The sequence below is a fragment of the Sciurus vulgaris genome (genome assembly GCF_902686455.1).
Source record: "Sciurus vulgaris genome assembly, chromosome: 7".
Classification (NCBI taxonomy): Eukaryota; Metazoa; Chordata; class Mammalia; order Rodentia; family Sciuridae; genus Sciurus; species Sciurus vulgaris.
In genome coordinates, this window is record NC_136467.1 from 14,294,267 (window position 1) to 14,318,816 (window position 24,550).

Genomic DNA, 24,550 nt, shown 5'->3' on the forward strand with positions numbered 1-24,550 from the left:
GATTGGATCAATATGCTTTGAATCTTTTTCCCACTGGAAATTCAACTTCAGGAGCATGGGAACTGCTATGGTTTGGTTATCACTGCAGGGAGTTCCTCAAAGATTCCTATGCTGGAAGCTGGATCCCTGGTGTGGCGGTGCTCATGTGGTAGAAGCTGGAAAGGTGGGGCTCAGTGGGAGGTAGCAGGTCATGGGGCCCCTAACCCCACAAAGGTACTAATTAATGCTGCTCTCACAGTGTAAGTAACGTCTCACAGGACTGAGTGCATTTTCACAAGAATGGGATAGGAAAAGAGCAAACCTGTTCTCTCCCCAGCATCTTGCTCCCTTGTCTCACCATATAATTTGTTCCATGTGTGCTCCTGACATTATGGTACCATCTGCCATGAGGTCCTCACCAGAGCTGAGTAGATGGCAGTGCCATACTCTTGAGTCTCCAGAACTGGGAGCTAAATATAACTCTTTTCTTTATCACTTATCCAGCCTCAGGTGATTTGTTATAGGAACATAAGATGAACCAAGACTGGAACTTCATTGATCTTGCTTGTGTTTGTATCCAGTAGCTAAATAGCACTTGGAACACAATAGCCTCTGAATGCACGTTTATTAAGTAAGAGGATATACTTCTTTGAAGGTATCTTAAGATAAAAGCACCATGGGCATTCAGATCAGGTTAATAAAAAACTGTGACTTTAAACTTAAAAATAAGTTAAAACTCTATTCATAGGCATTCCAATATTTTAGAATTTTGACTTATAACAATACAGAGTTAAAACAGAGTTATACAAAAGAACACAATCACATTTAAGAGAAAATTCATAATTGTCTTTGAACTTCTTTCTTTAGCTTTATCTTTTGAAGCTTTCATGGATTTTGTTTCTCCCATATTAAACTAAGCCAAACTATTTCATTTAATTGAGAGTACTCTTAGAACTTATAAGAACCACCTGCAAAAATTAAAATTTCAATCTATTGGAAAAAATTCAAGTTTTTAACAGTAACCTGAAGAATAAAATAAAAAGTAATGATATTATTTTAACATACTCAGGCATTTTTTTCTTTATGTTGATATGCTATGAAAGTTGGTGTTTCCCCTCCTTAAATCCATTCACTTCAGTTAGGGGATGATGAGATTAAGAAAGACAAAACAGTAGTGGTGGAGTTACTTTTATGAAAAGTCGGGCTGCTCATTTCAGGACTTCATAAACTGCAGTCAGTGGAGATAGATAGATAGATTCTCCAGGCAGGGGGCTACTTTCTCACAGTAAATATGTCCCCGTGAGCACCTGGGTGAGGCTATGATCAGACTAAAGGGAAGCATTGCCTGGAAATTAACTGTGGGGAGCAGAGCTGGGGCCAGTCAGAGGCCTGGAGTTAGAGCAAGGGTTTTGGTTGAGTTTTTAGGAGTCTCTATATGTATGCTCACGTATTTGAAAACCAAAATAATCTTCCTTCTTTCTAATTTGGCTGCTTTGTCTTTCTCTTTCTTGTCTAATTGTCCTAGAGAGGACTTGCTGTCTGTGCTGACCAGAGTGGGCACCCTTGCCTTTCTCCTGATCTCACAGAAAACCTTTTGGTTTTCCCCTATTGATTGTGATGTTAGATGTGGGGTTTTCATACACAGCCTTGACTCTAAGGTAAGTTCCTTCTGTGCCCGTTTTGTTGAGAGGTTGTCTTTTTTTTTAAATCATAAATGGATATTGAATTTTTTTAATGTCTATGAGGGAATCACGTCGTTTTTGTGTTTCTTTCTGTGGACATGGTGTATCACCTTGGTTTCCATATTCAACCATCTTTTTCTTTTATTTGTTGTTTTTAGATATACATGAGAGTAGAGTGTATTTTGACAAAGTATACATACATGGAGTTACGCTGCTTGTGTATTCAGATATGAACATAGGAAAGTTACATCCCATTCATTCCACTATCTTTCCTTTTCCCACCCCCTCATTTCCCTTCATTCCCCTCTGTCTACTCCTGTGAACTTTTATCCCTCATCTCCCCTTATTGTGTGGGGAACCACAAATCAGAGAGAACATTCGACCTTTGGATTTTGGGGTTCATTCAACTATTCTCTCATCTTAACAACAAATTCCACTTGATCATATGTATATAATTCTTTTTTAAAAACAGGAGTGATAGCCTTTATTTATGGCAAACAACAAGATTTTGAAAAATATGAATACAACTTTAAAAGAATTTTCAGTAGATTTTGTTTCATGTGAGCCAATTTGTGTTCTAACTTAATTTTTTAAAATTTGTTTTAATTAGTCATGCATGACAATAGAATGCATTTTGACACATTGGACACAAATGGAGCAGAACTTCTCATTCCTCTGGCTGTACATGGTGCAGAGTCACACGGGTAGGGTAATCATGCATGTATATAGGGTAATAATGTCCATCTCATTCCACTGTCCTTCCCATCCCCTCACCCCTCCCCTCCCCTCCCCTCCACACAATCCAAAGTTCCTTCATTCTTCCCTATGCACCACCCCCCATTATGGATCAGCATCTGCTTCTCAGAGAAAACATTCAGCCTTTGGTTTTTCAGGTTTGGCTTATTTCATTTAGCATGATATTCTCTAGCTCTATCCATTTACCTGCAAATGCCATCCATCAATTTATTCTTCTTTAAGGCTAAGTATATGCCACATTTTCTTCATCCATTCATCTGCTGAAGGAAACCTAGATTGGTTCCACAGTTTTGTTTTTGTCATTTCAGCTGCTATGAACACTGATGTGGCTGCATCACTGTGGTATGCTGATTTTAAGTCTTTGGGGTATAAACTGAGGAGTGGGATAGCTGGGTCAAATGGTGGGTCCATTTCAAGTTTTCTGAGGAATCTCCACACTGCTTTCCAGAGTGGTTGCACCAATTTACATTCCCACCAGCAATGTATGAGTGTGCCTTTCTCCCCACATTCTCAACCAACACTTATGATTGCATCTTAACAACAAATTCCACCTAGTCATATCTATGTAATTCTTTAATGCACTGTTGAATTTGATTTCCTAATATTTTATTGAGGATTTTTATGTCTATGTTAATCAAAGTGGGATATTAACCTGTAGTTTTCTTTCCTTATGTTATCTTTCTTGAGCTTTGGTATCAGGGTGTTGCTGGCCTCATAAAATGGATTGAAAATTCTTCCTTCTTCTGTTTTTTTTTTTTTTTTAAGAATTTAAGAAGGATTGTAATAACTCTTCTTTGGGTGTTTAAATTCAATGAAGTGGCAAGATACAAAATCAACATACAAAAATAAGTGATGTTTCTAGGCACAAACAACAAACTATCAAAAGGAGAAATTAAGAAAACAATCCCACTTACAATAGGAACAAAAAGAATAAAATAGCTAGGAAAAAAACAATCAGATTTTTATAATGAAATGTATAAGACATTGATGACAGAAATTCAGGAAGATACAAATAAATGGAAAGATATTCTGGATTGGAAGAACATTGTTAAAATGTTCATTTATTCCAAGAGGTTGACAAGTTCAGTGTCATGGCTATTGATTGGGGGCTCTCCTTTCTCAGACTCTCATCTCTGGGAACTCTTTGCACCCTTGGTTAAAGTGCGCTCTGTTGGGAACTTTACTGCTCCAGGCATGTTGTCCCAGCTAACTCAGTTGAACTCTTCAAACTGACTTTTCCGCTTGACATCTTCCGGCACTATGGAACCAGCCTCAGGCACAGGCCCCTAAGACCTGTGAGCACAAACCTTTGATTAGGAATTCTCAGGGGACCCATATCTTCCTCCTGGGTCTCCTGGAGTTACACAAGGGTGGGAAAACCTGCAGAACAATTTCTTTTCTGGATTGAATTTTATTGACAGCATGGTCTGACAGCCGTCCTCAGGACAAACATCAATATAAGGGATTTTTTTCTTCTAAATTAATAAGATAAAATTAACGAATTAAAATTATGTACATGTAATGATCACTGCAAATCAAGCTCATGCAGTCATGATTTTTTTCTGTTGGTGTGTGTATGTGTGTAGAACTCAAAGTCTTTTAGTAATTTCCAAGTTTAAGGTGTGGGTTTTGTTAACTACAGTTACACTGCTGTCCATTAGCAATCCAGAACCTATTCAGCTTGCATAACAGAGAGTAAGCATCCTTTGGCCAACATCTGCCATTTCTCCCTCTCTCCTGCGTCTGGAAAGCATCACTTTGCTCTTTACTTTGTGAGCCTGGCTATTTTAGATGCCATGGAAATGTGACATCATGAACCATTTGTCTTTCAGGTCTGATTTATTTCACTTAGTTCATCCACGTTGTCTTAAATGACAGCATTTCCTTCTTTATGATGGCTGACTAGGTACTTGACACACTGTTCTGTAGGGGGTCTATTCTACAGAACTATATCTAGATTCTTGCACCATAAGTTATAATCACAAAATTCAAAATTTTGTGAAATAAATTTTTTGAATAACAGGAATTTGGAAACAGTCTAAATATCCACCAGGGACCAGTTAAATCCCTGAAGGCACAAACATACTGTCAAATTCTACACTACTTAAAGATAGATAAATAAATCCATACAAAATGAAATAGGATAATATTCTGGGTGAAAAATTGGGTGAAAAAATTAGACTGTATGAAACCTGTCTCGTCCAGCGAGTACAATGAAGACTCGGCTCTCAAATGAAGTTTTAAGGTCTTTATTTTTATGGGAGAGCTTCTGAGCCGAGTGCCTGGTTCTTCCTCCTCCTCCACCGCTGCCGTCTTCTTTTGCTTCTCTTGTCGCGCAGCTCTCTCCTTTTCTCTCGTGCAGCTGTCACTTCTCTCTTCTTCCTCTCTCCTCGCTCTGCGCCGCCTCTCCTCTTTTCTCGTCCCGCAGCTGCTGCCTGCCCTCCTTGCCTTGCTTGTTCTCCCGCCGCGCAAAATATGCAGCTTTATGGGATGTAACAGCCAATCACCTTAATGGGTCAGGCGTTTGGCTCGTGGAGACTTAATGGTGGGCAATGAGGACATGTACTGATCACGAGCTAAGCACAGACGCAGAGGAGATCAGTCAGCCAATAGAAAGCACTTGCAGCTGGGCTTCTTGGCGCCATAGGGCGAGGCCAGCCACCACTGCGGGCCCTACAGGGCAGCGGCCCCCAACAGAAACCAAAATGGCAATATTTAAACTTGGCTTAGAAAGACAGTTGAATGTGTGTGCACACATAAATGTTTAGATGGTCTACATGAAAGTGCACAGAAGAAAGCATCAAAGTGTCGACAGTGGTTAAGTATGTGGAGGGAGATGGATATAGTTGAGGATCAGAAAATAAAACTCCAGATATCCCAAGCCTTAGGCTTCAGAAGAACATTTTCCTCCTGTGCTCTTCCCCTGCCCTCCTGCACAAGCCACGGAAACGCAAACTCCTCTTTTCCAAGGCAGGCCATGGAAGCTAGAAACCCCTTCCCCAAAGCAAACTTTAAACCCTGCAAATATTACTCTCGCCTTCTTCTGGGGTTAGCCTAAGGAAAGTTTCTGACCCTCTGTCTGAGGTGTACTATAAGACCTCCGCTTCAGACAGGGTCTTGCTCCATGCCCGGGAGGAAGGCTGGCTCTACTGTGAACCTGAGCTTGCTGGGCTTCCCCCTCCATCTGTTGGCATTAGAACAGACCCTTTCTGTCCAGCTCATTTCTCCATGTGTCATCAAACCTAAACCATATAACGGATGCTCTTCTCAGGTCTTCAGGGTCTTCAATTTGAAGGCTCCTGTGTCCTGTAAAACTTTGGTCAAATAAATTCGTTATTCTCTTGTTGACCCTTCTCTCGGTATGGGGTGTTGGTCATTGACTTTTATTATGGGCAGGAGAGGGATCACCGCCTCCTCTTACCCTGCAATATGGAGTAGAAGGTCAAGGAGGGCTTTTACTTTGCTCTATATTCAATGTTTTCAGAAAAAGATTGTAATGCATGACTTGTGGGCTTGTCACTTAAAAGAAAATGTGTTGCATTGGTCACGAGGTTCAATTGCTAATTGTTCCTCCAGAAAGCATTCTCTCTTCCTCAGAAATCAGATTGTTAACAAATAGTCTAAAGCCAGACTGTTCCAGTCTTCCATGTAAGCAAGAGTGGACAGGCAGTTAGATGTTGGCCAATCAGTTATGAATCCAAGGTCGTGATTCATGTCCTGGTCTTGATTTAAGCTTGGGATTAATATCCCCCTTGTTATCTTTTCCTTCTCTTCCTGTAGGAATGCAGATGGTATGGAAGTTGCTGGGGCAGCCATCCTGACATGAGGTAAGAGCCAAAGCTGAGAACAGAAGAAACAAAATGGAAGGGCTTGGGTTCCACCTCTCTGGAGTCACTGTATTTTCTGGATCCCCTACCCACACTTCCACATAAACATGAAATAACTTTGTTAAGCCGCTCTTATTTTGCTTCTTGGTTAAAGCAAGCAAAATTCTATCTGCATTATCACAATGAGCCTTACTGGTGCTTAAAAATGACTGGGTAACAGAGAATTTGTAAAAGTACCTTATCTTAGTGAATCAAACCTTCATGTAAGAATGATGACGCCACTAATATTATTGAAACTTGAATGGATTGTATATTTAAAAAAAGAGGCAAGAACCTAACTGAACAAAAGTTCATCTAATTGGGAAATGGCCAAAGGTTTTTCAAGCATCTTTGCAAATTGTGTTGTTTGCCTTCATTGGTTGATGATTTTGAATTATCTCAAATCTTGAACGTATGTGTCACACACTAAGTAAATGAGGATTTATTTTAAAGAACTTGGAAATGAAAGTAGAGTCACTTTTCTTTGACATACACCTGTAATCCCCGCATCTTGGGAGGCTGAGGCAGGAGAATTGCAAGTTTGAGGCCAGACTCAGCAAGTTAATGAGGCACTAAACAATTTAGCAAGACCCTGTTTCAGAACTAAAAAAAAGGAAGAGCTGGGGATGTGGTTCAGTGGTAAAGTGCCCCGATATTCAGTCCCCAATATCAAACAATAAAATTAGTAAATAAGTGTTACTTCATTGATTATCAACTGGGAGAAATGAAGACAAATTTATGACTGTTTAGAATAGATTTGAAAATTCTCGAAAATAATTTCTAAAAATATTTCATGAAAATATCTTCATCTCAAAAAACTGAAATTTGAAGGCAAATAGATTTTGAGACATTAACAGTTTTTGCTACTGTGTCTAAAGAAAAGTTTCTAAAAAATTTAATTTGATTGTCAACTCATGGAAACCATACTGCTGATATCCTGCAGTATAGCAGTGAACCCCACCTGTAGGCACACACAATTTTTGGATTAAGTCACAGCCCTGCCACTTCCACTAATGTGACCTTAAAAAGTTATTTTGACATTCTATGTCTCTATTTCCTCACCTTTATCTTTACTGATTATCATGAGATTTCAGTAAGAATTTAAATGAGTTATCAATATAATCATAGAATAGTTTTTGCCATATACTAATCTGTAGCAAATGTCATAGTTTTAGCCAGATAATTACAGCAAAATAAGACAATTATATCTACAATTTAAATGAAATACAAACTTACATAAGTCCATATTCAATTACATGTCAACATTGATACAAATATTTAAGTGAAACTCTGTACTCAAACATCTAAATTGTCTGTGATAACCTCAGCATAGTCCACTCTCAAAGTATACTAAACATGTCTTTCTATGAGCTTAAGAGATATTTGGTGTTTCAGTTAAAGAGTCATTTCATATCTTTTTTAATGACTGCATCAACAGATTATTCAATATTTTCTCTGCTTGTCCTCAGGATATAACCAGGTTTGAGGGCAGAGGAGACAGTCTGGCACTGGGGTGGTGGGATAGACATTGAGTGCTATCTTGGTTCATCGTGTGCTATTATAACAGAATGCCTGACACTGGATAATTCATAATGAATGGAAATGTATTGGCTTGCGGATCTTCAGGTTAGGAACTCCAGGATGGGGTGCCTGTGTTCTAGGGGATTCTTGATTTATCATCCCTCTATGACAAAAAAAAAAAAAAAAAAAAAAAAAAACCTGGTGGGGCTTGAAGGGCTCAGAACTTCCAAGAAGCAGTGACTCTTTGCCAATTATAGAATCATAGTTTACATTAAGGGTCCTACAGCCTCAGCATATTTTAATAAGAGAACGAATTCAACCTGGCATGATTTGCCATTATTGAAATAATACAGGCTCCTATAATAAATAAAATCACATTCATGTTTTAGTAATCCCTATTTATTGATTTATTGCTAAACTCATTCTAAAGCATATTTAGATTGATTTAAAATATCTTAAATTTTAGGAATCAATTTCACCCTCCTTTCAAAAAGTAAAATCTTCCCTATTCTCTCTGGTTCTCAAAAATTACATTTGACAGATATCCAAATTCTTATTATGCTAAAATCCAAATTGCCCAGTCCTGAAGATATTACTCATTCTAGAGCAGCTAACTGTTCACTTGCAATCTTTCTAGTCTGCTAGGACTTCAGTTCTTTCTTTTTAATATTTACTTCCCCCTTTCAGTCTAAAAAAATTTTATTCTCAGCTAGAAGGAAGAAAAACAGCCAACTGAAGGGATTTATTTACTCATGACATCATTGGTCTTTATTTCATTTTGCTCTTCTGGATCTGATTATAATTTTTTTTTAAATATTTTTTTAGTTGTTGATGGACCTTTATTTTATTCATGTATTTATATGCATGAAATTGAACCCAGTGCCTCACACATGCTAAGCAAGTGCTCTACCACTGAGCCACAACTCCAGCCCCTGATTGGAATTTTTAAAGTCATTTCATTGTTGATGACAAAAAATTTTTTGAAAGGCTCAATTTGCATTTTTACATTCATATATATATATATATAACTTTTTCATGTATTACTTTTCTGTTTTGTATATTTCTCTTAAATATACATATATATATGATTTTCCTAAGTATATATACATATATATTTCAGATACACCTGTAATGCAAATTTCCCCTATTACTTTCCCATATGCTGGCCTTTTCTTGACAGTTTTAGCTTCATTTTTCATAGAACTTTTTCATATCCATTTCTGAATCTCTATTAAAATTTTAGCTGATTATAGAATTCTCTGATTATTACCTAAATGTCTCCATAGATTAAGTTTTCTACATAGTTTGGATGCCTTGAGGTGTTTCTCCTTCATAGTTTTAAATTCTTACACCATCTCTTGAGTGCAAAATTTTTACTTAATATCTATCATATTTATGCAACAATTAGTATCATGGATAACTTAGTAACTATTTTAATCATTTGATACTAGTTATTCTATTAAACTTTTACTTTAAAATGCTAGTAATTTGCTATTATACATTTTAAATACAGCAAGATGTTTCATAAATTTTTAGTAATGTAAGTTCATTGATGATTCTTAGATATATGTAGTATATTCTTATTGACCATTTGAAGGCTTTTGAGTGAAATGTTAAAGCGGACATGGAAAGTGTCTTGAGCTTAGCAACATAAAGTTCACTTAAATCTTTTTATTTCACAATGCATTATATATACTCTGCTCTTCCCAAAATGGAATCCGTCAGCTAAGGATTGTTTACACAACCTGTGTCTCTCCGTAGTTACACAATTTTCACAGAATGAGAGCCACAAGATAGTGGGTGGTGCTGTCTTTCAAGGACTGCCTTTTTATTTTATTCCTTGTTTGCACTGGTCCTTAGGTGCCGAGGGCTGAGTTGCCCACACTGTCCTTTTGTGATACACGTGTTGAATCCACATTTTCTAACGTTCTTCTGTCTCTACTTTCACCTCTGTCATTTATTATTGTGTTTATCTCCTCCTTTTCATGCTCATCACCACTTACCTCTCCCTCCCTCTAACGACCAACCTTCTAACATGGTACCCACCCATCAGTTGTTTGGATGGATCCTTAAGAAACACGTGGCGTTTGAGTGCACAATTGTTAACCAGCAGTACTGCTCTGTGCTTCTTTCTGTCTCTTCACTTCTGTTAACATACGGGGTCTCCAGTCCATCTATTTTGCTGGGTCAATATTTGCGTGCTGTGCAGCACTTTATGTATTGCAGAATTCCACACCACTTTTTATTCTTTCAGAGGGATCGTGTTCTTTCTCATAAGCACAGACTAGGTCATGTTTACAGACACTTGTTACTTGCTCAATTTTAATTTTGTTTGCTTCCTTAAACATTTTACATAATTAATTAATACTTTGAATTTGATTGATTTGAATTCTTAGAATCAATGTATTTTTGTTGACTTTTCCATTGAATTTCACTTGTATTTAGTTTTTTGCTCATGTATTTGCCCCTGATGTTTTAGTTGTGAAGATATATAACCATGTATACATATATGGGTAAATGTATATATATATAGCTGAAGACAATCAATGGAACTTTTGAGAGGCAGTAGTGAGCTGTGTTCTTCTAGAACACATGTACATTTTTCTTTCTGCTGGGCAGAGTGTATGGAGCGAGTATGATGCACTTATGTTCCATACAGTATGGAACATACTATGTCCTGTGTGGAGCATGAGTGAAGCCATATTTGTTGTTTTGACAAGTTTGATGTGGAATGTTTTGGTTTGAAATATGTTTTGAAATGACTAAACAAATATGCAAAATGAGAAACCCCAAAAACATGTAAGGCGCACAGTGATAAAACACTTGTGACGTCAAGAGTGACTTGTGTGATATGAGTAAAGTGTTTACAAAGTTGTTTTGATAGTTGTTTTGAAGAAAACCCATAGGAACTTAATGTAAAAGTAAGAAAAATATTTATGTGAATGTTTTGACACTTGTTGACATGACTAAGGCATTAGGCCACGACTTGTAATAGGATAAAAGGCCGGGGAAACGAAAGCACGGAGAGAATGCACAGACTGACATCTGGAGCACAGCACTGACATTGGCGTTCTCCCCTGCCTCGTGACCTGGACCTGTATCTCCTTGTGTGATCTGCAATCAATAAAATTCTCCTGTGTTGAGAGCCATCCGTGAGTCCTTAGTGATTTGTTCATGTCTATGCAGCAGCCACTGGAGCTATAGGCACTAAGCTGCTCAGGACACAGAGGTACACTTCCAACGTGGAACCAGTTCAATTATTACATGGAGTTTCTCCACAGGTGCCATAATCTCAATCCCATGCTTACATGAGAACCAATCAGCAATTACAAATTCTAGGGCAAAACATCTCTCTGGAGGCCTTGGAGCTAGGTAGGGTGCCATCTTCCTCCTTACCACTCTTTGCCTACCAGCAGATTTTTCTTCACTAACCCTTTCACTAATATGTGATCCCTTTAAGAATCGTGGGTTTGTGCAGGGGTGCACAAACTGACTCCCTGGTGATAGGTGGGCCTAAGGCTTTTCTTTTCTCCTGTTCAACCCAAAGCTGTCGAAGTAGGAATTCCTCCTTTTAGCCTTTCCTCTTAAACAGGTGACCTTCAGCGTTGCCTTCTCTGGGCTCAGTTCCATACTATCTGTTGTGTTTGTTGCTGTTACTTATTTTGTTTTTGCCTTTGGATATGCCTCTTACTTTCCAGAGAGCTCAGAAATTCATTTAAAGTACCTATTTTGTTTTTGTCCTAAGAGAAATATTCATTGATTTAGGGGGACAAGGCAGTGGCAAGAGTGAGTGTGAGCAGAAGTGACGTAAGTTCATTTCAGTCTGCAGCATGGAAAACAGATCAAGGAGGAGTGTAGCTGAGGAAATCAGTCAGGAGTCTCTTGCAGTGATCCAGGAAGGGTATGAAGACAATTTGTAATGAAAATGTGGCAGTACAGCTATACTCTCAGAGCCAAGTGGGATTTAGGAGACAAAAATGGCTGATGTTGCTGAGTTTGGATAGGATTGAAAGAATAGGATTGCTGATAGAAATGATGGTTAGGGAAATCTGGGAGGGAACATGGTTGGGAAATCAATGGTTTAGTTTGGGACAGGCTGAACTTGGGGTGTCCTTGAGATATTTAAGCTGAGATTTCAATGAGGCCACTGAATACAATGTCTGGAGGTCTGAAGTAAAGCAGGTTGTGGAGGAAACTTAAGCGAGTTGATGACTTTGTTTTCAATTTGATGGGCATTCAAGAGATGGACGTTGATAAGCTCTCTTGAGAACACAGAGCAGGGGCAGGCGGAGGAGTGAGGAATCCCAGGATTGAACTTTAAGAAACTTTGGTATTTGATATCTAGGGAGATGAGTCTGATAGGCAGGATACAGTCAACGGCAAAAGAGAAAAACTCAGAAGGGTGTATTGTTTTAAAAAGAAAGGGAAGCTGGGTGTGGTGGCTCCCACCTGTAATCCCAGCTGCCCATGAATATGAGACAGGAGGATCACGAGTTCAAAGTCAGCCTCAGCAGCTTAGTGAGGTCCTAAGTAACTCAGTGAGACCCTGTCTCCGAATAAAAAATACAAAAGTGGCTGGGGATGTGTCTCACTGGTTGAGAGCCCCTGGATTCACTCTCCAGTACCAAAAAAAAAAAAAAAAAAAAAAAAAAAGAAAGGAGGGAAGTGCACTTTAACAAAGATGCCAGTTTTCCCCACATTAACCTATCAATTTAATAAAATACCAGGTTTTTATGAAACACAGGCAAGTTTACTCTAAAACTTATGTGGGAGGATGCAGGCGAAATCAATCTTGAAAAAGAAAAAAAATGAAGTGGGAGCATCACTCTCCTCTATATTAAGATTTACAACCCAGCTACAATCATCCCAACGGTGCAGGGTTAATGGTGAGCCGCAGACACAGAGAGCAATGCGACATGAGAGACAAACTGAAGCACACAAATATGCCCAAAGAGGATCTGAGAACATCCTGAGGAAAAGTAGGACGCCTCATCTGGAAGCCTGGGCTGCAGAGTTAAGCCCATGAACCCCAGGATTTGTGGGATTTCGAGTGCAGCAGCCTTCTCCCTGAAGGGCTTCTCTGTAAAATGAAGATTCTCATAATCACCAGCATGTGTGGTTATGGTAAAAATGAAATAAGGGAATGGGCATGAACTTAACTTTGCAATATGTAATTGTCCCTGCAAGCTTCTATTAATACAATACTATAATAATAATAATAATAATAATAATAATGTTAACCCTAACGAGGAAAAAGAAAAAAGGCTGAAAAGTGTGGGTGGGTGTGGGTTCAGAGAGGCTGCAGACACCACCCACAGCAACTTTGCACGAAAGCTTGCTTCACAGGGAAGCACCTCCTGCCTGCTCTGATTTGGGTGTTCCCCTGGCCACAGAGCACCCACAATCTGGCTCTGCATGGGCCTCCCTGTCAGAGTGCCTGCCTGAATTCTTTCTGCTCTTGTCTGCCCATGACACCAAGGCCATTGTTAGAATCAGGAACTCTTTCCTGCTTTCAAATACAGTCACGTGCTGCTGAATGACGCTTCAGGTGGCATACACAGTAACGTTCTTATGAGATTACAACGAAGTTGAAAAATTTCTTCCCGTATTCTTATTGGTGCATTATAATTATACACAATGGCAGAACTTGTTAAACATTTGTACATGCAAAAATGTAACAACATAATTTGTTCAATAGCATCTAAAGCTTAAAACTTCTTGTGGCTGAGTGCTGACATAGTCATCGCAACTTGGCAGAGCAAGGTGGGGCTCACGAATTCGAGTTGCTGCTGGGTAAACTAACCTACCGCCCTACCAGTCCACCAACATGGAACGCCTGCAGCTACCAACTGGACATCAGACTGGCCATGATAACAAGCGAGTGTCGCTGGCTTATATATTTGCTACGCTGTACTCTGTGCCATTATTTTAGCATGCACTCCTACTTCTTGTAAAACCGTGTGCTGCCTTAGCCAGCAGAATCCCTGTCCCTCTCATGTTGCTGTGTCTCTGAATTACATCATGAGGCCACCTAGAGCCACCAATTGACCTGGACCACCTAGGTTTGAGTGAATACACACTGTAATGTTCCATATCGAAAAATCACCTGATGAGACATTTTTTTTTTAACCTGTTCCCCTGGGTAAGCAACAGGTGACTGTAATTGACATTGTAAGTGACAGTACAGAGTGAGGGAGGGAGCCTTGTCTTCCCTAGTCCCCTCTCATAATCTCCTCCTCCTGGACCTTAGGCCCCGATCTGGACTTCCTCATCAACATTCAGGCGAATCATTGTTCGTGATCTTGGCCAAATCATTTAATGCCAATAGGTCTTTGTCTAGCCTGTTAAATGGCTCCGACAATTTAACCTAAAGCCAGTTGGTTACCTAAATTCTGTTTGTCTAAAAAGCTTATTTTACAAGATAATTAATATTCCCATGTCTACACATTGTACAATACAATGGTCCTATCGGAAAATATGAGATTCGTTTTTATCGTCCACATCATTTCTATTTTGATAGAGTAGGAGTTGCATTTCTTCTTAATATGCCATTTTTGTTTTAGCTAAAACATGTATTCTTGTTGGGCAGGGTGGGGTGGTGCATGCCTGCAAGACCAGCAGCTGGGGGCGCTAAGGCAGGAGGATCACAAGTTCAAAACCACCCTTAGCAACTTAGGGAAGCCCTAAACAGCTTAGCAAGACTCTATCTCTAAATAAAATATAAAAAAGGGCTGGGGATGTGGCTCAGTGGCTCAGTGGAAAGAGCCCCTGGATTTAATCCCTGGTACCAAAGAAGGAAAAAAAATAAAAGAAGCTTTTTTTCTTTCTTTCTTTCTTTCTTTCTTTTCTTTCTTTCTTTCTTTCTTTCTTTCTTTCTTTCTTTCTTTCTTTCTTTCTTTCTTTCTTTCTTTCTTTTTATTAATGTGTTTTCCAGTAGTTTATCACTTTTTAAAATTTTTCTCTTTATCTTCCCTCATTATCCCCTGGTTTAGGTGTTGGTCTCAAGCCCTGTGTTTGTTTGTTTGTCTGATGAATTCTTTCTCCCATTCCACTCCTCCTCCTCTGTCTTTCCCTCTCTGAATGTCAATGTCTTCATGTGTTAATGGGAGAGATAGTCACACTCATCCCCCAGAACTGAAAAGCAGTTTAATGAAGTATCCACAGAAAGCCTTTAGATCAAAGGTTAATCTGCAGTAGCTATAATTAGTGCCTGACAGATACGAAGCCTTATTATTAATGTCAGATAAAACAACTTGGGTTAAACAATCTCTAAGAACTCCTCTCGCCAATATTTTAATCTAATTTTATGGCGATTATTTTCTAATTATAATGAGTTTTTATGGTTTTTCTAATGTCATGCTGTTAATATGAGAAGATAGTAATTTAAAATGAAACAATGGCAGCAGTCTATTGAATGTCTGAATCACTATTTTTGTAGAAATTACATTAATGTTGAGAAAAATTAAGGGAAACCATAAAATCACAGCAGAAAATAAGTTTGGGTGAATATTAAATTTTGAACATAAATTATTCTTGTGTTTTACATTGGAATCATGGTATGATTTATGCTGCTGAGTGATTTAAAATAAAGTGTACCTTATAGAAATGTACTTAAACAAAATTGGAGAAAGATATTAGTATTTGAATTTTGAATTTAAATTTGAATTTTTTCCAGAGATGGGAAAAATATCTTTATTATACCAACTTGTCCCAAGAGAATTCATGACACATAAAATTTATGACTAACAGGTTTAAGTAAAATTGTCCCAATATAAACTACTTCCAGTAGTGTTTTCTACCAAATATACTTTCTTGTTATAAATGAAATATTTTCTGAGCTTTAGCTTTATAGTAAGAAAAATATGATGCTCTAAATAAGTATTCCCTTTTTCTTCCACCAGTCTCTTTCCCTGTCTTAAAGGTTGATAAAAATTTGAAATCAGAAATGGAACTAGCACTGGAGTAGTTGTTTTGAAGTCATATTAAAGACTCATTTCCTCTCACTTGGTTCACACCCTGAAAGAAGAATTCCAGGAGACTAATCAACAGAGAAATGTCCTTGAACTCCTGTGTGCAATCAGTGGAATTGCATTCCACTGGGAGTGATTTTTTAAATCACACACAGTTTACATAGTGGATCAGGAACACCCATTAATCCAAAATTGTCAAAGCCCTGACGTTTCTCATTTGTAATTGAAATTGTTTTACACACTCTGAAGTACAGCTTTTAGTTGAAACAACTGATTGGTTTATTATTGTAATCTGAATTGACCTCAATCGTAATAATTTTAAATGTATGTAGGCAATAGTTATGCTTCCCAAAAAGTAAAGTATAATCTGCTTCTAATAAGATATGAGAGTTTGTAATTGAAAGGAACCTTGGGGGATTATTTTGATAAAATAGTGATTCACTTTAGATTATAAAAATAAATAAATAATAAAAGATACTTTAAAATAAGGTAGAGATGTGTTATGTGGATCCATAATATACCTTTATATAACTTTGCTTTTATTTATTTCAAACTGATTTCATTGTATGTTTTAGTTTGCTAAATATAATTCATGAAGAAAATTTTTAAAATTTTATGAACAATAGTTAACCCCTAGTCCATTTGGAGACACTTCCTTCTTTCCATCATCTATCTACCCCCTGCTTAAATGTTTTGGTGCATAAGTTACATGGAAAGAGTGATTTTGACATAGAGGTAACATTCCAAAGTGCAGAAGCTATAACCTTAGCCTCTTTGCACCTTAAGTACTAAGTGCATGAATACAAAGCATTCAAAGAGCAAAAAATTGTGCTATGCAGCAAAAAAAGTAAGCCACGATTTGGTGTGAAAGGAAGACCTTTACATTACCCACTGAAGCTAATTAAGTCCCAATTAAAGACAAAAGTGTTAAGCTGTTAGCATTAAATGAGATGAAGCTAAGCGAGAGCAAAGGTGCATTGTGATGTCATTATATTGTTCTTAGACACTAACATGTAAAGGGATGCCATTAGCACTCATGACTGTGGCTGCAGTCACAGACTCAGATTATTTCTTTTGGTTTTCTTTGTAGTGATTTCAAAGTGATTGAACTGAACAGAAGACCCAAAGGTAGGCAGGTGGTGCTGGGATGCTGGGCTACTGGCATCAGAGAAAGTGGCAGCAAGAGGTCTGTGCGATCTGAGATCACACTATGCAATATGGAAGCCATGTTCTGTTGTTTACACTTACGATATTGTCAGGAAGAAATTAAATTGAAAATTCAGATTTTTATTTCTGCCAGCCATGTTTCCTGGGCTCAACAGTCACAAGTCACTAGAAATTGACGCGGGCATAGATTGTCATCATTACTAAAAGTTTCATTGGACTGTGATGTTTTATAATTGTCATATTTTGAAATGGCATCCAAAAAATTATGTATCATGTCTTTGGAATTATTCAAATTTTATTAAGTAGGGAAGACATGGTAGAATAGGCTTCCATGACATTAAGGGGCTATAAGGTATCAAGAGAAGAAGATAAAATTTGGACTCATATAATTCACTTAACTCTGCAGAATATCCTGGGACACATTTCTGAGCCTCTGTTCCTTTACATGCATATGAGCCAACATATGCTTACAAGAATTTATAAATATTAGAAATGATATATGCAACATGTTTCCTACAGTGCCTGACACATAGAAGGCATTCAGTGGAGTAGTTTTTTTTTTATTCCTAAATAGAAAGATAATAAAGCTGTTAAAAGTCACACACAAAAAGATCACTCTTTTGAATAAGCATGAATCTTTATTTTCAAGAAAAAGTATTTTATAAGCCCTCAGTTCATTTCAGAAGTATCACACACCAAAAATGTCATCATCGTAATCACAGAATAGTGAGGAAATACCAAACTAGGAAGGGAAAATGTGACCACAAGGGAGTCAGTGTGTCAGGAAGAGACTAAAGATAATTTAAAATGACATGAAGGTGGAGAGACAGAGATAATAAAAAGGGTCCCAAGCTTACAAGAGTAGAGGAAGAACTAATCTCAAACAAAGCTTCTCCAGGAAACATGCCAGAAAGATGTGTGAAAACACAATGGCATAATCACGCAGGGAGGGAAAATGAGTTCTCACTACAAACTGCGAGGATGTGACTTTTCTGTAAATTATTTTTCCTGTGCTACAGAGGCTACTTAAAGCTTCAAGAGAAAAAGGAGGACAATACTGCAGAGGCGGATGCATTCCTGATTACTTTGTAGCCTTAAGCAAGTCATTCAAAAGTGATATGCTGCTGTTTCATGAAAATCTAAGTGAGTAGGATGGACCGCATGATGTTCAGTTCCTTCAGATTTAGCATGTACAGTGCCAACCCAAAGAGGCCCCTCAAAGAGTCAGCCAAGTTGACAACTAGTCCAACTGCCAGGGGCATAGATGAAGAAGGACACAGTAGCAGAGAGGAGTGGTCCATGTCACTGTGGCCAAACCTGCCATGGAGGAGAATTAGGGAGTCCATGCAAGGACAGCTGGGGGAAGGGGCCTCAGGTACTGCTTGCATATTCCATGCAAAAACATCAGCCACCTGAAATTAATCTGGACACTGGAAGAAATGAGATGATTGGGAAAGAAAGCAAATTACTCCTTTCATAAAAGACCGGGGATTTTCAATATCCAGAAGCAGTGGGATTAAGTTTGTTGAAATAAGAAGCAGGGAGAGGCATTTAGGCAAAAACGTTTGAAAAACCTCAGGTCAGGAAGCAGTTTCCATTGAATCCTGGGACGGAATGAAGACTTAATAAAGACAGTAACCAAACCTACTATCATTATTCAACATATGTGTACTGACTCCCCACGCGGTCCTGTAGCCGTGTTAGGTACTGAGGATGCAATGAGGAACAGAACGCGATCCCAGCTTTTTGAAACTTAACTGTGTCTAACAAGAGGGAGTTTTAGTTCCGTCACTATCTATATTGTTAGTTCAATGAGCACATACGTTCCTTTTGATAAGGACGTTAGTACAGGACAGCCAGCCTCCTAAGATTCTGTTGTGCAGTCCCATCTTCCGGCTGTCAGAGCGGCCGGGATGGAGCTAATGCAGCTCACCAGAAGGTGGCGCTGCACACTCCAGATCCTTCTGCTGTTAAGGACGACCAAAGTTGAACATTAGAGACTGGTTGGTATTTAGCCTATACCAGCTCCACCACAATCACAAACAGCCCCTTTTCAATTTAGTGGTTTGTTTTAGGTATATACTATGTATATTTTGATCACCAGGCAGTATAGAGAGTGCCAAATTTCTAGCATTAGCATTTTATTGATGTCCAACAAGAAAAAAGTGCTAAGTTTGAGATAAAAATCTGAAATGTGAATGCCCAGGAAGATATCCCTTTATCTCTTCAGTTCTTCATCCTTTTCCTATTTTCAGCAACATTCAAGATTCAACAATAGCAAGATTTATGAACATAAAGTAGAATAATCCTATCAAAATCAGTTTTTTTCAATCTAAAACTTTTAGCTTTAAAATGTATTTATGTAGACACCATAAACATACATTGGAGAAAAGATAGCCTTTTCAACAAATGGTGCTTGGAAAATTGGAAACCCATATTAGCAAAATGAAATGAAGCCCCTCTCTCTCACCCGGCACAAAACTCAACTCAAAGTTGAGGACCTAGGTAATAGACCAGAGACCCAGTACCTACTAGAAGAAAAAGTAGGCCCGACTCTCCATCATGTTGGCTAAGGAACTGAATTCGTTCACAATACTCCTGAAAATGCAAGAAGTAAAATCAACTATCAATAAATGGGATGGTATCAAACTGAAAAATGTTCTTCACAGCAAAGGAAAGAATCAAGAACATGAAGAGAGAGCCTAGAGAATAGGAGAAAATCTTTGCCACCTGTACCTCAGAGCATTAATCGCCAGTATATATAAAGAACTGATAAAACTTAACACAGAAAACAAATAACCCAGTCAATAAATGGGCAAAGGAACTGAACAGTTATTTCACAGAAAAAGAAATATGAATGGTCAACAAATACATGAAAAATGTTCAATGTCCCTAGCAATTACAGAAATGCAAATTAAAACTACATTGAGATTTCATCTCACTATAGTCAGAATGACATTATCAAGAATACAAGTATCAATAAATGTTGGCAAGGCTGTGGGGGAAAAGGTACACTCATACATTGCTGGTGGAACTGAAAATTGGTGCAACCACTCTGAAAAGCCATATGGAAATTACTCAGAAAACTTTGAATCGAACCACCATTTGACCAAGTTATCCCACTCCACAGCATATACCCGAAGGACTTAAAATCAGCATATGATAGTGACATGGCCACATCCATATTTATAGCATCTTAATTTACAATAGCTAAGCTATGGAATCTATCAAGATGCCTTCAATAGATGAATAGATAAAGAAAATATGGTATATATACACAATGGAATATTACTCAGTCATAAAGAAGAATGAAATTATGGCATTTGCCAATAAATAGATGGAACTGGAGACCATCATGCTAAGTGAAATAAGCCAATTCGCACCCCCCACCCCGCCACAAAAAAAACAAAGGCCAAATCTTCTCTCTGGTATATGGATGCTAACACACAACTGAGGGTTGGGGAAGGATAGAAAGTCATTGAATAGACAAAGGTGAATGAAGGGAAGGGAGGGGTGATGGGAATAGGAAAAACAGTAGAATGAATCAGATATAACTTTCCTGTGTTCGTATATGAGTACATGACCAGTGAAACCCCACTCATGTACAACCACAGGAATGGGAAGTTATACTCTGTGTATGTATAATATGTCAAAATATACTGTACTATAATGTATATCTAAAGATAGCATATTAAAATTTTTTAAAAATTAAATGTTTTTATATATTTGTTATATTATACAATTTTTCAAGTATACTTAAATTTTTAAAAGGAAATTCAAATTTTCCTCCCTAATCAATTTTACAAAGTAGGTTTTGTTCCCAATTTATTCTCTACATAAAAATATTTCAGTTCGCTTTATTTTCTTTTAATGGAGTCAGCTAAACATTCAATTTTTTACTTTTAAGTCAATTGAGTTATCCTTAAAATAGCAAAAATAATGCCAAATTATGAGTCGGTCATGTTCATAAAAATGTGAGAGAAGCCTGAATCTGGTCAAAGAGAGAACGTACTACTTACTGCCCTAGACAGATAAAGATGGTGGAATAATAGTTTGTGTTTAATTCCAGTTGGTGCTGGTTTATCTCAGAGTTAAACTTCTGAAAAAGAAATTCCATTATAAAAACTGTAACAGCTTTCTCCTTGTGGAAATGAAAAACACACTAGAGCTCCCCGCAGAAACAGACCCAACAGGCAGTCAGTCAAAAATCAACGCAGGGTGTTCAAGTTCAGGAACCAGAGAAGGACCAAATGCTCAACCTGTTGCAGCTTTTCCAATCATGCCACTAAAATCCAGGCCCTCTTCTCTTATTGCAGGGATGCAGTCTATGAAAGGTGAAAGTGGTGGGTTTCATCCTATGTGGGGTCGGAGTGTAATTACACAGACCTAGACTGTGCCCGACAATGACTCCCTTCCATGAATACCTGAAAGTAGACAACACTCTCTTGAGCAATCATTGGGTAAAAAGAGAAATCAAACATGTTTTAAAAATATATCAAGGCACCCAGGTGCGTGGTGCATTCCTATAATCCCAGGGGCTCTGGAGGCTGAGGCAGGAGGATTGCAAATTCCAGGCCAGCCTCAGCAACTTAGTGAGACTCAGTTGAAAAATAAATAAAAAGGTCTGGGGATGCTACCAAAAGCTCAAGGAGATACAAAAAGAAGAAGTAAGCTCACAGGTTGTATAAAGAAAGACACATACACACATGCTCATACACACACATACAACCGACAAACTCATGGCAGCAGGGAGACTAAAGATATCTGTCACATCAAGAAAAACAAACCATATACATTCATTTACTAATAAAAAGAAAATTCAAATTGAATCTCAAAACAAAATTTGAGTCTTTTCTATACATAAGAAACAGAACTAAAATAGGATGACTCTAAAATTCTCCTATTTTTAAATAGGAGAAAGAATATCAAGAAAATATCAACAACTATAATGACGACAACAAAAAGAACAAATCCACACTCTCTGAATCAGAGTGGGTGAAAGCAAAAAAATAAAAAGTCTAAAAAACATCGAATAGGAAAGAATGTCTTAAGGTTATAGAGTGGAGACTGCACAGTGAAGTTCTAATGGCTGTGGGTTTTCAACTAACACAGCCTCAAAATTCATCAAGCAAAACATAAACTACAGTAAACAAAAAATACAGAAACACATTAAAATGGAAGACTTAATTGTATCATTTTGGATCCCATGAAGAGTCAGGAACCCAAAAGTTATTTTCACAGAGAGAATGCAGTATGAATATTCTTAACTAGGTGTTTGTGGTGGCCATCTCTCAAAAATGGGTGGGACCCTCACTCAAAATTCAGCTGGACTATCAAGACTGTTGATGGCTCCCATATGCCAAGAAGGTATGAAAATTTTATTATTTTCATATTGAGGTTTTCCAGAAAGAGAAGGCCAAGTTTCTGAGGCAGCTCCGAAGAGGTCTTGAGGGAAGAGGGAGAGGAGGCAGGTAGGGGATTTTATTACGGCTAGTGGGTGACTCGGGGCCAGAATGGGGATTCCCACGTGGGCAGGGTTTCCACCAGAACCAAAGGAGAGAGCACCCAGTCATTCTTAACAGCTCGCCCAGTTGCAAGCAGAAGCAAGTGGGGAACAAACTTCAAAGTGCATGGAGTCAGGTTGTTTGGTAGAGCATCGAGGAGCTAAAAAGTCAAATAGAACACAGGGAATCAAAGAAGTAGCCTCTCTAAATCTAGGAAAGCAAAGGGAAGAGCTTGGAACTATTAAACTTGCAAGCCTCGAAGAGGAACTACATACAGATAGACTCAGACTCCGAAGAGGGACCATTCTTCCTAGTTCTGGCATCTCTGGGCTTGGTGAATGGACCTATGGGGAACCAAGACCTATGACAAGCCCACAGGAATGTGCTGGGCCTCAGTATCCTTGGATGTCTCAAGTCTGATGGCACAATCCAAAGGAGTACAAGGCTCGAACTTCTGATAAGAAGAGGGGGTTTCAAAGGCTTCCACTTGGCTCTTCTTACCATGATGGCTCTTTCTCCATAGGCCAACGCAGGGTTCTGCTGGCTGTTGTATATGTCCACTGCAATTATCCAATCCAGAAACAGAGAATGGACCATAGGACAAATCAATACTCCACTGTGATTCAAACCTGTGACAAAGCTCCACTTGTCCATGGTCACCCTCGCTTTGACTAATGGAACAGTAAAGTGCTTTTTCTTGTTGTTTGTTTGTTTTTGGTACTGGGGATTAGAACCCAGGGCCTTGTGCATGCGAGGCAAGCACTCTACCAACTGAGCCATATCCCTAGCCCCGAGAAAAGTGTTTTGAACCCATAGGCATTAACATCAATTTAGGCTAGAGTCCATTAATCCCTAAGAAGTCAGAATATCTCCTTTGTCCCCAGTTCACAGCAACTGTAGCATATGGCCAGGGTGGGGCAGGAGGTGGGGAGGGACTTACAGGATAATTTGTAGTTCTGCATCATCCTTGCTCACAGCCCCAGGCTCCCCTTCTCAAGAAGCTCTGGATAAGGCCGTTGGCCTTGATCCAGAAACTGGAATTTGGTATATTTTTCCAGCATTTGATCAAGGACATGGCATTTTGAACGTGTTATCCATAAGGTGAAATGTGCCCACCTTGTATTGGGTGATGGGGAGCTGCTATAGCCTCTGCTAATCCATCATCCCTAGAGAAATCAACCAGCCCATCTTCCACCATCATGTCCAGTCAACCCAGGACAGCCACCCCACAGCTTCTCAAGGATGCCGCTGGCTACGCCCCTCACCAGCATATTTCTCGGGGCCTGGTGGCAGGTCTTTATCATATCAGGGGCACTTGGGCATCTCGAGCTCACAAAATGCAGCTGCCATTGATTTAAGTTTTAACCAAATAACAATGAAATTATCAGAGAGAAGTGAGTTACAGAGAATATTTTTACTATTTCAAGTAATGTTTAAGCATCTTTAAAAAGTAATAAAATGCTTCCCTGAAAGCATGATTAGTAAGTCATTTAGATCATTACCAGAATCAAAAATATTTTGAAGATCTTGTTTTCCTCCTTGTACTTTAAATATACTGAATTTAAAAAGTAAGGATTGGGGATGCCACTCAGTGGTAGAGTACTTCCTGGCAGGCACGAGGCCCTGGGCTGAACTCCACCTCCATCCTCAAAAAACTGCATTTTCCCCACACAGAATTACCTTCTTAAAAATATGCATAAAATGTGATAGAGTACTACCAGAGGTATAATGCCGTGAGTCTCCTCAGTGGCCCCAGATTAAAACTATGGGCTTACATAGTAGGTTTGAAACTTAAATAGCTGGTTAACTCACAAAACTATCTCAGCCAAGACAAGTAGAGTAGAAAAAAATCAGTAAGATACTGTTTTGCTAGGGCTACCTGCTGCCATGACAAATCACTACTAACCAGGTGGTCTGTGATAACAGTGAAACCAGAGGTTGAGATGGAACTTGATTCTCCACCTGTGTTGGTGGGTGGAGTCTGCATAAGCTGCAGGCCTCTGAAGTCCAGAAAGCCCATTTTAGTGTTAGCAGCTATCACAGCAGGGGAGGCCTGCCAGGGTCCCTCTGAGGTTGCAGTCACCAAGTCTCCACTGTGACTGAGT